Here is a 15623-nt window from a genome sequence, read left to right as displayed (position 1 = left end):
GATCTTCTTTTGTTTCTTCACCCCTTTGCATAATTTGTAACTGTTCATTTGCTTTTCTGAAAAGTTTTGGATTTCTTGGAGCAAATGCGTTTTGCTGCCTTGTTTTCCCTGAAGTCTGCTCAACCTTTAACTTAGAAATTTCAGCAGCCAATGACTCGATCATCTTAGTCATTTTGTCTAATTTAGGCTCTGAAGTTGAGGCAGGGGAACAAGAAGCCTCACCTCTCAGCATTCTTCTATCAACTTGACTCTTTAACTTCTCTGCTGCCATAATATTGGATTCCACCTCTAGGGTTGCATCTTTCATATCACCCAGAGTAGCGCATCGTCTTTCTCTCAACAATAAGCAGAAATCAGAGTCAAAAGCATTGGCATATGTGAGTTTGGCGATAATGGGGGTAGGCTTTACCTTAGCTGGTATTTTACTATACATTCTATTAAATCTTTTATCGAAGTCAGGCAAAGAGTCACCCTTTTCTCTTTTCAAGTTTTCAAACTCTGTATGATAATACAGCAAGTCCTTCTTATCTCCCCATTGCTTCAAAAATTCATCATTTAATGCTTCAATATCTGTTATAGATCTTTGGGGTAATTCTCTAAACCACTTCCTAGCCTCTCCATCAAGGCTTTGGACAAAAACTCTCATCCATACATCATTCTCATTTATATCTAAATTATCAGCATAACTGTAAAAGGCTTCAAGATGTTCTTCTGCTGTCACTCCCTCTGTTCCAGTAAATTTAGGCATATATTTTTGATATTCTCCCATAGGCATAGGATTTAGAGGCACAGGCAATACCAAAGGTCCATATCTAGCAGCAACAATCCTCTCAATCCTAGTAGGTGCTTGTTGTCCTGCCATGTTTGGAATATGTGGAAGAATACTAGCAGATGGAGCAGTATGAAATAATGCGATGGATGGCAGAGATATTGGGATGTTTTGGACAGTATGGGAAGCTTTCTTTGGACTGAGATTCAAAGGGGAACAAACTGCACAAGGAGCTGAACTAATCTCTGAAGGAATTTCTTTATTAACAGTGCTGGGCTCTAAGACTTCAAGCTGTAATTCTTCAGTTATGAATTCATCTTTCAGAGATAAATCGGAGTTTTTAGGCTTACCTGATCCTGATGCCCCTTTCTATGATGATTTCTTCGATTTAACAATTTTCTCAGGGTCATGCAACGGTTCAGCTGGAGACTTCTGTCGATTTCTTCTAGTATGCCTCACAAACTGAGCCAGAACTTCAAAGTGGAGTCGCCAAAGGATGGTCTTCCACCAATGGAGTCGCCAGACAGAAGATTACAACCAATACTGTGTTCAAACCTTGTCTGTCATCAAAGCTTGAAACTATGTCATTCTCCCAGGGAAGCTTGAGCTCCGATTCTCCTCTCCCCGGCAACGGCGCCAATTAATGTTATCACCCCAAGAAACTCACCTAGGTTGTAAATCAGTGATGCTCAGGAACATTACAAATTCAACAATTATGTTGGATAAGATGATGGATAAATGAAGATATGCTGCACATTTAAGCCAGATAACCACTCCTACTATGATTATCCCCAGACATGGGTGAAGACCCCCAAACTACAAGGCTTTTAACTACCAACTACTCACAGTTTAAGGTAAAGGTGATGATGGAGAAGACTAATTACACCAGCAGATGCACAGGACCCTGTGATGGCCAGCTGCAACCAGTTAGAAGATCTGTAAAACTATTGTTTAATACACAGATAGGATGACAACTCCCTGATATTAAAACAACAACAATCTGCAAGCAATTTTAATGAACCACTAAATTATAACACAGAGGTGGGATGACAGCCCCTCTGATGTTAAACATTTATAGCACATCAAATAAATGCAAGCAAGCATAGCCTGGAACAAGAAAGAGAAGTGGAAAGTGAGCAAGTGACAGCAAAAGAAGCTTGTATTAGTTGGAAATCAAGACCAAAAGCTGCAGGTCTCATAGTATTTACAGTCTTCAGAAGTTAAAGGCTACAACAAAACTATCATTCATCAAACACTCATCAACCTCATTACATCTGTGTTCTCAGTATATATGGTGTCTCATTACACAATATCTCTGCTAAACATGCATGGAGGAGCCAATAAATGGCCACCAACCACATTTACATTCAGAAATGGGCCTCTGATACAAATCTGGCTGTGTTGTAAATGGATTTGACCCCTCTGGTGCTCTGCAGTCCTCCTTTGAGTAGGCGTGAAATTCAAATGAAACCATAAACATTGAATGATCTGAACTGATCAGCGGTGTCCTGCTTCCTCCTTGGCCATACTGTTGATTAATTGCAGTCGCTGAACATTAAAACGACTCAATCATGACTGTTTTGCTTATAAACAGTGAAACGCTGCCAAACTGCTCATTCCCGCCCATCACTGCTTCTTTTGGACTTTAAAAGTCCTCAGGCATGGTTCAATCATTTATTGGGTCCACCATTTAGGCTGCAATCGCATATGATAGCCGGCCAATCCTCTGTTTCTTTATATACTTGAAAATATGTAAAAAAAGCCGCAAAACACCAAAATTTCCCTTTGGCGGACTTCAAATGTTAAACCATTATGCTTCGGAAACCCATTGGGTCTAGGATTCATCGCTATCGGCACCAACCAAGGCTTCCTTTGTATTTCCTTAATATATTGAAAATACACAAAATTCATTGAAAATGGCCCGGGCGCAGACTTGAAATTTTATGAAATAGAGTGTTGTATAACCATCGGGTCCGACCCGTCACATCGCAACATAACTTATGTAAAAGCCCAGCCCCTTTGGAAATTCCGATAGAGATATTGCGATGGACCCGAACATCTATAAAAAAGAATTAATAACACCGTCGGGTCCGACCCATCGGGTCGCAAATATATATGTGCGAAAGGCCCTGCCCCCTTTGAAAGCGCCGATGCGATATTGGCGATCGCTCATCGCAAAATATAAAAGCCCAAACCTCTTTGTAAGTCCTCCATTGCAACTCGCCAATGCGATATCGGCGATCGCTCATTGGCGATGTCTTGTGCCCTGATCCTTGGTGAAGCGCCGATGCCATATCCGCCGATGAGATCTGGACCGTTGATCGGCCAGATCGAATGGCTGCGGTTCATTTGGACCTTTAAGCCTGTAATTCGGGTTTTTTGCATGGTTTTGGAGTGTCTTTGCCTCCCGATAGTGTATTTTTGCTTTCCCAAGGGCTTTTCTTTTGCAACCAATTTGATCGGTGGACGGCTTTTAATCAAAATTTGAAGATTTCAACAGCAACAATGGATCCTTTGGCATGATTTTAAGTGTATTTGTAGCCTTTGAGAGTGTTTTGAATCCATTTTTGATCCTTTTGCATAGCAAAGCTAACAGGAACTGTATCGAAAGCCTTTCTAAAGTCCACAAAGCAACAAAATAAATTGGATTTATCATTACGACATTCCTCCGCAATGATCCTAAGTGTAATAAGGTGGTCTGTTGTTGAGTGATGCCTTCTGAAACCTGCTTGGCCTTTAGCCTGCTTACCTTCACTTTCAAGCCATATGCTTAACTTCTTTTCCAAAATACTACCATATAACTTGGCTAAGAGAGGGATGATCATAATTGTTCGATAATTAGAGGGGTTATTTGTATTGTTGACACCTAATCCTCAGCGGTTGGGTGAACCCGAAATGTGAACAGTCATCAAGAAGATGAACTGATCAGTCACATTCATGTATATAAACAATAGCTACCTAATGAAATATATGAATCAGATTTTTGCCTAATCTGGAGTTACTCCTGGTCTAACATGGTATCAAAGCCAATCCTAAGAATAGTCGTAACTCCTCTCATTGATTCTCTGCGCATGAATACCTGAGCGCTACCTCTGTCCTGCGTCTCATTAATTGTCCCGAGTCTCATTGATTATCCTGCGTCTCATTGATTCTCTGCGCATCAGTTTCGCTGCCTCTCCACCCCTGACAAAGGCTCAGATCCCAGCATCGGTTTCGCTGCCTCTCCACCGCTGACAAAGGCTTAGATCCCAGCATGGTTTCGCTGCCTCATCAGTGTATGAAAGCTCTGTCATTTTCCTATCGGCCTCATCATACCCTGCGCATCTGCATTGTAAACGTTTTCAAGCAAGTCTTTCTTGCTGTCCGAAGAAACCCGCTACCAGAAAAAAAAAGCTCTGTCATTTTCCCTGAGGCCGAGGCCGGACTGTATTTTCCTCGCTGGCTAGTCTCCAAACCTCGTGGTCTATTCGCATTGAGAATAGAAACAATGGTGTTTTTCTGGTCGGTTTGCGCTGCAAATATGTAGGAGAGAAGCCCGACGCTGGTGGTTGAGGATGAAGGGCAAACGGTGAAGACCATGGCGTTTGTAGCTCCGCTTACATTGCTGGAGAGCCGACGTTTGTAGCTCCACTTCAAATCTCAGGATGGCAGATTGATTATCTTTGTTGGATATTGGTTATACAAATACTTTTGTTTTCCAATATAATATATATATATTTTGAAATGAGGTCGTCTCCGATGGATTTTGTTTATATATATGTATAAACCTTCGTCTTTATACTACTTAAGTGCGTACAACATCAGAGAAGTAGTCAACGCTGGTGGATGTGTGGATTTGTGGACACAACTGAAGTGTGGTGGTGTTTATTCATGGTGGTGCCTTGGTGCTTGTTCGTGGTTTTTGTGGATCTGCGGGACAATCATAGCCATCGCTGAGACACTGGCTAGGTCCTGAAGGCAGCATTCCTCGATTTTTGGGTTTCGTTTCACCCCGTGTAGAATCTGTGATATATATGTGTCGTTGCTCGACATCCCACGCAGAACCTGGGTTATATATGCCCCGTTGCTTCACATGTAGACACAGAAATCTGTGAAGAGGAGATTTGTTGATAAGCTGCGAACTTGAGGTGGAAGGGTTGTTCTACTCGGCGCAAGAGGAGGAAATTTTCTTTTATGGGGTGTGAAAGCATCAGATCAGTGAATTTGTTTTTTTATACTGTCTCTGCGCTTGCAAGAGACTCAATCTGCTGAAACAGTGAAGACTGAGAGTTTAAAACGTGCAGTATCATTCAAATTTTTTTATATATTGTGCTGCTTTCAAAATAGTATTGCATTGATATATATTGAAGTGATATATTGAAGTTATCCCTTATGCGTTTTTTCAACATAGTAGTATTGCATGATATATTGAAGTGATGCTGTTGCTTCTATCAAACATTAGAGGAAAATAAAGTGCATAAGGCTGTGACATAAGGATTTTTTTTTTAGCAGAAGAATTTTTACAGAATGCATTCAATCATCTCTATGGTTGGGATAGTTCTCACTGGCAAGGAGAACTATCCTGAATGGTCCCGAATGATAAAACACACCCTCATCTTCAATGAGTTGTGGAAGGGAGTATGTGTCGGAGAAGGAGACAATGACCCAGTACAGCCTACATCAGACAAAGAGCTCGTCATTTGGGATAACAAGAACAGCAAAGCATATGCATTAATCGCAGCATCTGTAAATGAAGAAGTAAGTCGCCATATTTCATCATATTCAACTGCCTTTGAAGCTTTACAAAAGCTCAAAGAACTCTATGACTCACATTTTGCACTTGAAGTTGTTCAGCTCATGATTAAACTCTTCACTCTTGAACTGAAAAATAATGATCCTCTTGCTCTTGCATCCGAAGTTAAATCCATAATGCATGATATCAAAACCACTAAAGTTGAGCTGGATATCCCTCTTATTGCTTTTCTCAAGGCACTCTATCCTACTTACTCCAATTATCTTGAGTCTTTACAAGCAAATGGAAATCTTAAAGATATAACCTTTGACTCTCTTGTGAAAAAGTTTGCTGAAAGAGAGAAAGCCTTTGGAAAGAAGACAGTCCCTGAATCTTCTGAAGAGACTGTTTGTCTTGCTCATAAAGAAAAGCATCCTGTTCAAGATTCTACAATAGGAAGAGGTGGATGAAGAGGAAGAGGAAGATACTTCAGAGGTTGGGGGGGGGGGGGGGGGGGGGGGGGGGGCAGACATTCTCAAGGAGAAAAAGCGGATCTTCATTGCATTCGCTGCAAACGAAATGGATCACATGATGCTTCTACATGCAAGCTACCATGGGACAAAATTGAGCAGAAAAGAAACTAGCAGAAAGGTAAAACTGATGATACAGACAAAGGTAAAGCACCTAAATCCGCTCACTATATTGAGGCACAATGTAACATTGGAGTAAATGAAGAATTGTTTAATGCTTCACTTGCTTCTTCGAAAAATGATTGGTTGCTTGATTCAGGAGCAACCTGTCATATGACTCATAGGAAATATTTTTTTGAAGATTTCACTGACAATGTTGATGGAGCAGTATACTTTGCAGATCAGTCAAAAATCAAGCCATCAGGGCTTGGCACAATCAGGCTTAAACTGCCTGGTCTTCCAGACTTTCTTCTGGATCATGTTCTATATCTCCCACAGCTCAAGAGAAACTTTATGTCCTTGGTCCACATCCGCCAGCAAGGTCACTCCATTCATATGTTTGATGGCAAGCTTGAGGTAAGAAAAGCATCTGATCACTCACTTGTCATGAGGGGAATAGAAGAAGAAAGGCTTCTCAAACTGCAAGGAACCTCTGCTCATGCACAACATTTCTCATATATTTCTCATCATGAAGAAGGTACACTTCCATCAAGTTTATTATGACATGCTAGATTTGGAGATTTAAACTATGACAGTCTCTGCTTATTGAAGAAAAATGGTGTTGCTGGTTTGCTTACAATTCCTAGGAAACATTAGCAATGTGATGCTTGCATTCTAGGAAAGCATAGCAAACAGTCTTTTCATGATTCACATTCAAGAGCACATAGGAAGCTTGAACTCATTCATTCAAATTTATGTGGTCCAATGCCTGTTCCTTCTGCAAATGGAAATAAATATATCATGACATTTATTGATGATTACACCAGAATGTGTTGGGTTTATTTATTGAAGAACAAATCTGATGCTTTTCAAACATTTAAGAATTTTCATAAATGGATTGAAAATGATGCACAATCTCATATTGGGTCTATTCGCACTGATAATGGAAAAGAATATACATCAAATGAATTTGAACACTATCTTCGCCAACATGGGATTAAACATCAAACAACTGTACCTTATAATCCCCAACAGAATGGTGTAGCAGAAAGAATGAATAGAACAATTTTGAATATGGTACGATCCATGCTTTTCTTCAAAAATGTAAAGATAATGTTTTGGGCTGATGCTGTTATATGTGCTGCATATATAAAGAATAGATGTCCATCTAATGCTATAAGAAACAAGACTCCTTATGAATTGTGGTATGGACATGTTCCTTCGGTAAAACATCTCAGGATCTTTGGTTCCACCTGTTATGTTTTGATACCAAAGGTACATAGAAACAAACTTGGTGCTAGAAGTCGTAAGTGTATCTTCCTGGGGTATTCAAACACATCTAAAGCGTACCGCCTCTATGATGAAGTAAATAAAAAGTTTGTTGTATCTAGAGATGTCATTTTTCTTGAATCATCCAAATCTGACAATGTTGTTGAGCGGCAACTTGATCGCTTGGATAGATTCGCAAAAACGAAATCATTTCAAGAATTTGATAATTAGATTCCACATCTTGAAGGGGGGATTCCTATACTAGAACAACATGTGGAATCTTCTTCTGAAGAACAATCTCCCCTGCATGAAACTCCAACAACGGATGATTCTTTAAGTGATGTAATTGATAGAATTGGGAGACTCAATCTTGATTCAGTCCCAACTCAATCAACAGACCAGCCTGGACCATCTCAGAAACGTTCCCCAAAGTGGCTGACAAAGACACTTGAAAGTGTTCATCCTGATGAAATTGGAAAAACAGGAACTAGAAATTCAAACCGACAAAATGGAGGTGATGTAGATGACTCTAATTCACCTGTTGATATGGATGTTACTTATGATTGTGAATTGAACTTGTCTACAGATTTTGAACCAACTTCCTTTAAAGAAGCTGCTTCTCATGATGAATGGAAAGAAGCGATGAAAAAGGAGTATGATGCCCTCATAAAGAATGGCACTTGGAAGCTGGTTGACCCTCCATTTGGAACCAAACCAATTGGCTGCAAGTGGGTATACAAGAACAAATACAAAGCTGATGGCTCACTTGACAAGCACAAAGCTAGGCTTGTGGCAAAAGGTTTTGCACAGAAGGAAGGGGTCGATTATGAGGAAACTTTTGCCCCCACAGCAAAATGGACCACCATCCGGGCACTCTTTGCACTAGCTGCTCAGAATGGTTGGAAAGTCCATCAAATGGATGTAAAAACTGCATTCTTGAATGGAGATCTAAAAGAGAATTTTTTTATGTCCCAGCCTGAAGGATTTGCTGTGAAAGGACATGAACATAAAGTATGAAAACTTGTGAAGTCCTTGTATGGCCTCAAACAAGCACCACGAGCCTGGTATGAAAAACTAACTGAGCATCTTCTGAAACTCGACTTCAATCATTTTGATCTTGATGATGCAACTTTATTTATCAAGAAAGTTGGCAAAATAGTTGTATATCTTTTGGTATATGTAGATGATCTTTTAATGACAGGGAACAATGAAAGCTATATTGCATCCATAAAGAAAGAATTAGGAAAAAATTTTGAAATGACTGATTTGGGCTATGTTCATTACTATCTTGGCATTGAAGTAACCCAACATCCAAAATCCATATTTCTTTCTCAAAAGAAATACATTGGAGATTTGTTAAACAGATTTGGCATGACAGAGTGCAATCCTCTTTCTACTCCAAAGGAACAAAACTTAAAGCTCACATCTATTGAAGGAAAGGAATTTGAGAATGCAACAAAGTATAGAAAGCTTGTAGGAAGTCTCATCTACCTCACTACTACCAGACCAGACATTTCATTTGCTGTTGGAATCCTCTCCAGGTTTATTCAAAAACCTTGTGAGGGACATTGGTCTGCTGCAAAAAGAGTTCTAAGGTACTTGAAGGGAACTCAAGACCTTGGAATCAAGTATACACAGGTGGACGACTTCAGCTTGATTGGATACTCTGATTCAGACTTCGATGGAGACAAAGAAACTGGGGTATCTACTTCAGGATATGCTATGAGTCTTGGATCAGGAGCTGTCTCCTGGAGATCACGCAAACAATCAGTTCCAGCAGATTCCACAATAGAAGTAGAATACGTAGCAGCAGCTGAAGCAACGAAAGAAATTGTGTGGCTCAGGAAAATTCTTGAAGATTTGCAGGTAAAACAAGTACAATCAACTCCACTCATGATTGATAACACCTCTGCAATAAATTTGGCCAAGAACCCAAAGTTCCATGATCGTACTAAGCACATCAATACTAAATATCATCTGATCCGACATCATGTTGAGGCCAAAAAAATCCATCTCCGTCATTGTTCCACAAATGAGCAAATTGCAGACATCTTCACCAAAGCGCTTGGAAGAGAAAAGCTTGAAAGATTCAAAACGATGCTTGGACTCACCAACATCCCTTCAGATTAAGGGGGGGAATGTTGACACCTAATCCTCAGCGGTTGGGTGAACCTGGAATGTGAACAATCATCAATAAGATGAACTGATCAGTCACATTCATGTATATAAACAATAGCTACCTAATGAAATATACGAATCAGATTTTTGCCTAATCTGGAGTTACTCCTGGTCTGACATGTATCCCCACTTTTAAAAATAGGGATAATGAGGCTCTCAGTCCAAGGTTTAGGGAACCCTTGCTTGACTGCTTGATTGAAAAGCTTGTGGATGTGGGGGATGAGGACAAGATCTCCAATTTTTAAGATTTCCGCTTGGTAACCTTCAATGTCCTTAGCTTTCCCATTAGCGAGGCGATTAACCCCAAACTTAATGTCTTCTAAAGAGAAAACTTCTTTCGTTGTGAGAAGGGTTTCCAAATTATCCATGACATTTGGAGATTCATAAAGCTTTTTAAGATAGGAATTCCAATCGTGAAAAGCAATTTTATTATTATCTTTAGTCTTCCTAGTTAGAATCTGCCTCCAAAATTTCTTAGGATCTACCTTAGAGAGGTGTAAGAGATTCTCCTGTCTTTGACGAATGTACTGCCTCTTTTTTCTTTTAGTTAGGGCTTCGTATATTTTTATCTTGTCCATTTTAAGAGATTCATCAACAACTTCCTTAATTGCTCTCCTCGCACTTTTAGGTGACCAATAAAAAATATATAAAATAATTTAAATGGTGTTTAAGGTTAGTTAAAAAGGGTATTGTTTGTTAATTAAAAATTATCAATTAGCTAGTATTAAAAGGGAATAAGTTATATACAAGACCTTTTCTTATAATAAATGTATAATTATATGTATATATATCTATATAAATATAAAGTAATATATAAAAGTTAGTTAGAGTTAATAAAAATAATGGAACGAGAAAATTAAGTTAACCTTAAAAAATAAATAAATAAATAAAATAAAAATAAAATAAAATAAAAATAAAAAATAAAAATAAATAAATAAAAAATAAAAATAAAAATAAAAATAAAAATAAAAATAAATAAATAAATAAATAAATAAAAATAAATAAATTAATAAATTAATTAAAAAATAAATAAATCAATAAACGAATGAATAAATAAAAAATAAATAAAAATAAAAATAAAAATAAAAATAATAAATATATAGTTTAATTAAGAAAGTTCTAAAAGGTATTAATATTTAAAAAAATAAAAAAAATAAAAAATAAAGAATTAAATAATAATAATAATAATAATAATAATAATAATAATAATAATAATAATAATAATAGAATAGAATAAATAATAATGAAATACTATCAAGTTAACTTTAAAAAAATAAATAAATAAAAACAAAAATAAATAAATAAATAAATAAATTTTACCGAGCCAAAAGGAGAAACCCTAGGATGAAGGAAAAGACAAGGTTCCAAGGAAAAAGATCCACGAAATAAAGGGAAACATCGAAAGCTAGAAAAAGCAAGACTAGGAAGAAAGGGCAGGGATCTAACAGCTACTGATCTTCCAGCCGTCAACTCTATTGAGATTGCTCGACCTTCTTTCAATTTCAATAGCTTCCCTGAATTTACGGTGATGGAACTGCGCAACCTTGGCAATAACGTTGGCCTCCTCAATACACACTCGATGCTTGGTCTTTTCTGCATTCTCTGCTAACGCTGAAGACTTGGTTCTCCCATGCCTTAGGTTAGCTGCATGTTCACTGATCCTTTGCTGGATGGAGTGCCCTATTTCCTCGATATAGGGGGTCCCACAAGAACAAGGGATCAAGTAGACACCCTTCATATCTTTAGGATCAATGGGATCTTTCATCGATCAGAGGGATTTGCGAATAGTGTTGAGGGGCCTGAAGGTTGAGGGAATATCATACTTCTTAAGGATTCGAGCAATCTTGTCCATGGTTCCCTGGACATAGGGAAGATGGACACCTAGCCGGCGCTCTTTAGGTTCTTTATTGATTAACGAGTTTTTAGAGGCTTTAAGGAAAGCCTTCTGACCTAGGCGCCTACTATAGCCATTCTCCACAAAGACATTAAGGAGATGGGATTTCTCCTTATCGAAGCTCTCCCTATCAGAAATCCTAAGGGCACGAGTGGCGAGGGTGTTAAGAACACCCAACTTTTGAGCAGGGAAATGATGGGAATCAGCATGAAGATACCACACTAGTTGGTTCAAAACGCGTCGACAAATGATTTATCTTGTGATTTACGCCAAATAATTTCTCTTAAACTTGATATGGATCACAGAAGCCTCAATTCAACAATTAATTCACTATATTAACTAAATTTCATAACTAGTCATTTATTAATCTAAGATCTAGAATACTTGGGAAAATTTTACATTCTAATCACATTTTATTAATAATAATCTTATAAGTAATTCAGAAAGTTGATTTAAGCTTTCTGAATTAAAAATTAAAGCATTACTAATTAACAAGAAAATTCACAAATAGATTATAATGAATGAATTAATTAAACCCTAATGTTTAAATTTCTAATTTGTCAACATACTACCAAATTATTTAGATTTTGGCCAACTAAATCTCTGACTTTATTCCTTTTCATAATCCTTATATATACTCTCATGATTAGCTCCTGGATACCTCATTAATATCTTCTTAAATCTATTGACGCATCCCTAATGATGGACGGACTTGGTAGTCCGAAACGTTGGATTTAAAAAACTATATAACAAGTCATTCCTCCACTACTAAAAATTCTCCTCACCTGTATGAATTCATTATTTGAGATTATCATGTCCCTTTCAACTTTGTCAACCATTTGCATGGACCTATTGTATGTCAACTTTGTTTTCTATCCATCAATCACCTACACAAGTCTATTGTATGTCAACTTTGTTGTCTATCTATCAATTGTCTACACAAGTCTAATATCCATCCATTCTTAGTTGTTCGTATCCACAAATCTACTACTCTTTGACTTCCCATCGACCATGCCATTATGTATATTGTCCATTGTCTATATAAATGGTCAACTTCACCCTTGAGTCGACAAATTAGACCTACAATCAATTATCCGTCGACTATAGCCACAGATCCATAGTTCGTTGGCTTCCTGTTGTCTCTAAAAATGCTCAAGAGGCAAGGAGTTGTTGCTCCACAAATCTAGCCCTTTGATTTGTCAGACTATGGGTGAAAAGTGTGTGAAATTTCTAGGATTTAAAACAAATACATGCAATATATCTATCTAATCATATAAAGAATGTGCACTTGATCCCTCACAGGGTGTTGAAGACAAAATATCCTGAACACAACTCTGCAGATCCTACTTCCACTCAGATTTTGCTCGTCCCTCCTATATCTAATCCCATGCACACATTCACAACCGAACAAAGTAATTGTTTCTCCTCTGCAAAGGATAGGTGAACATATACAACAAGTATATTGATGATCCCTCAATCCTTAGTAAGAAACCTTCTTTGACTCACAAAAAGTAATGGAAGTTTGGTATAAATCCACTAGCATGGTTGAGCTATATTTTCTCTATCCATTCCCTTTCCTCTTAATATGGTTAGTTTATATAGGTTTTCCCCATCCTTTGAGATAAAGTATCTGGACACCCAAGGGCTCAAGAAGTTAAGAAACTTTTATAATAATGGACCCTTAGCAAATTCATAGACAAGTAGGTCGAGTTGATCTCCTTGGGAATAAAAAAATTTAGAAACTTTGACCAAAGTTGCTCCTTGAACAAAGGAAAATATGGTACTATGTTTCCATGTTATGCACTGTCTGGTAGGGACTGTACTAAGCTAGCAATATTGTGGGAGCATTCACTTTGGTAAAGATGGCTAGTCAAATAAGATGAACTGTGCATCAAGTTCAACAAGTCTAATGATGAGTTAGGGTCCCTCTCAAGAGAAACTGAACATGGACGAAAATCCTACACGTATATCCATGGAACGACATGCTAATACATGACCATGAGACATACACAATCAATCCATTTGATAAACCAAAATATCACATCTAACAATAAATACATTGTGGAATTATGTCACAATGTAAATCAGTAGAAATATGAACACATAGAAGAGAAGTGCCTTAGAGTAGTCCTTAAAGTACATAAAATGATACATAACTCCATTGTGTTAGGATATTCCAACACAGGAATTAATTAAGTATAACTTGGTCTAGTGTATAGTAAGGTAAAATGTGTTTCTTTAGTATGTGCTTTTTGTAACTTACAATCTGACAATCATGATATGTTCTAGGCATGAAGTGATCTGATGGCTCACTCTCTCCTTGGTATTACCGACACTTGATTTGTGGCTTAACACCTGATTGACCCATGATATCTATTTAAAGAGCACGGAGGGTCATTTTTCCGGTGACTGTTCATGAGAGAAGTTTATGTAAATTTTCTTTCTTTTACATTAATAAATTGCCTAAAGTGGTTGCGTTGGCTTAGGTTGTGGACTATTTCCCTCTTTGAGGAGTTTAATCACATCAAGAATACGAGTGTACTAATCTATGATCTATTTGTGAGCAGTGTCCTTACGTGTTCTATCTAAGGAACTTACCCTGTAAATTCCTACATGGTATTAGAGCTATTCGAGGGCGGCATCCATTGGTGATCCAAATCTGAAGCCAGTACAACTGCATCTGACTGCTGTTTCCCAGATCTACTCCTTCTGACCTCTTTCAGGCTGAGAGGACTGGTCTATTATGTTAGGAGCATCTGTTCCAGTGAGGAACCACTTTCATTTCACGCGAAAAGGTTTCTGGTAGACCTAGCTACACCATTTTTAAGATTTGGACGTATACAATTTTTATTTGTAGTTATAGTCATTTATCTCTCTATTTATTTTGGTTTATGATCTTATATAATTTTTATTATTATTACCGGATCTATACCTTTCTGTTGATGGTGCTGGACCCGCCAACATGTCAAGGGGATCTCCCCGGTAAGAAGTCCCAATTACACCTCAGACCGTTTGGTGTAGGAGTCCCAGTAGTGGGTCGTATAGCATAACCTTGACCGTGATTTCACACAGAGGCAAGATAACTCTATTAGTAGAAATGGTGTGACCACTGTAGTGAGTCAAGGAAGGTGCATGAGAGGTTCTAACACATGTGGGTTGAGATGAGTGCACCCCTTGGCAACCTGTAATAGTACTCGAACTGGAAGGGAACATATGAGCAAAGATGCATCACAAGTTGGAAAGCAAGTTCGTTGGCAATATAAAGTGATGGTTAAACCAACAGCACATTTCAGAAAGATTCATGCATACTCATACAGAATAGTCTATACATGCATGCGTAAAAAAACAAATACATATGCCATTTAGAGTAAACAAGATAGCTAAAATACAATACAACATATGCATGAAATGTGCTAGCTCGTATTATATGAAGAAGTGTAAGTTTCGGTCATACAGTACATCCATTTCCAACGATTAGATCCAATAGTGGAATGTTACAGCCACATCTGCCTACTCCTCCAAAGAGATGTACTAGCTCCATGCAGTGGAGAAGCCAAGGCACATTATGTAGGAATTTACAGGGTAAGTTCCTCAGAAAGAATACCAAGAGGACACCGCTCACAACCAGATCTCAAATCAATACACCAGTATTTTTGACGTGGTTAAAACCCTCAGAGTGCAAGGAGGGAAACAGTCCACGGCCTGTCCCAACGTGGGTACAGACAATTTATTAATCAAAGAATGAAAATTTACATAAGCTTCTCTCATGCACGGATTACCCGAACAATGACCCTCCATGCGCTTTAAATAGAACTCATGGACCAATCGGGTGTCAAGCCACGGATCAAGTGTCGATAATACCGAGGTGAGAGTGAACCGTCGGATCACTACATATCGTGACCGTCGGATTGTAAGTTACAATATGTACAACGGTAAAGAAACACACTTTACCTAACTCTATACCTAACTCTAAACTAGACCAAGTTGAACTTAACTATATCCTATGTGTCGGAATATCCTAACATCCCCCCTTAAGAACAACTTGGGATAGGATTGAAGGATTTACAAATATGACACAATAGGAGAAGGAAGGAGGCACTAGAGCCTATCCCCCCTTAGTGACAACTTCCTGAACTCCAAGCATATATCGAAGTTTAGTGAACTTCGCCTCTG

The sequence above is a fragment of the Pinus tabuliformis genome, chromosome 1_1 (assembly GCF_031772625.1).
Source record: "Pinus tabuliformis cultivar Carrire ecotype Pingquan chromosome 1_1, CPIR1, whole genome shotgun sequence".
Lineage (NCBI taxonomy): Eukaryota > Viridiplantae > Streptophyta > Pinopsida > Pinales > Pinaceae > Pinus > Pinus tabuliformis.
Note: the sequence above shows the minus strand (reverse complement) of the source record.